This window comes from Passer montanus, unplaced genomic scaffold (genome assembly GCF_014805655.1).
Source record: "Passer montanus isolate IOZ18808 unplaced genomic scaffold, ASM1480565v1 scaffold4738, whole genome shotgun sequence".
Taxonomy (NCBI): Eukaryota; Metazoa; Chordata; class Aves; order Passeriformes; family Passeridae; genus Passer; species Passer montanus.
Window position 1 is genome coordinate 1 of NW_024369639.1, and position 826 is coordinate 826.

Consider the following 826-nt stretch of genomic DNA (forward strand, 5'->3'; position numbering starts at 1 on the left):
GGGATGTAATAGTAGGAGAACCTGAAGTGCATGTAAAATCCTTCTTGATTTTTCAGGACATGACAGCACTGCTGATCTGCAATGAGAGCTCACCTGAAAAGTGCAAACAGGTTCCTGCCCTTCCATTCTGCATGCACTTGGAGATACCTGTGCTTTGCTGTCATGCTCTACCAGGGCAAGGAAAAGAAAATGGCACAGATGATTCTGGAGAACCTGAAATCAAATAATACAATATGTCCTACTTAAAAGTTCTTATCACAATGCTTATGTGCCTTTGAAACTTCAACACAGAAATTATTTTTTGCACCACTGTTCCACACATCCATGGCCATACTGAACTAAGAAAATATGTACATTCAACATAATGAATTCTACTTCACAAATATTAGAAATATCTTCACAGTTTTCAGCCTACTGCTGAAAATCAGTAAGAAAAAAAAATTTAAGATGGCTTGGACACCATTACTTTTTGTATCTTCATTTGGCTTCACTTTAGAATTGCAGTTAAAATCTCAACTTCTTTTAGAAGCAAATAGAAGGTTTTAATGAAGCTTCCTTTTTTCCCTTTTTGTTCAGGATTTCTTTTTCATCAGTGCATGTGTAGATGGTGCTTTTTTTCCAAAGAGTCCCATGGAATTACTATCTGAAAAATCAATCAATGAGGTCCCATACATCATAGGAGTGAATAACTGTGAATTTGGATGGGTAATTCCTATGGTAAGAGAATTCTAATGCTGTCATTTATACATCATTTTGTAAATAGAGGCTGTGTTACTAAGTATTAATCTCTGTCTCACACAGATGATGAAATATCCTCCTTTTGTGG

General features: G+C 35.8%; 1 long non-coding RNA gene across 1 annotated transcript; it reads left to right on the forward strand.

Annotated features, from left to right (window-relative positions):
* The first annotated feature begins 42 nt into the window (after nucleotides 1-42).
* On the forward strand, nucleotides 43-826 carry LOC120508521. The gene is made up of 3 exons (XR_005629005.1): nucleotides 43-110; nucleotides 577-717; nucleotides 802-826. It is a non-coding gene; the product is annotated as an uncharacterized LOC120508521 (long non-coding RNA).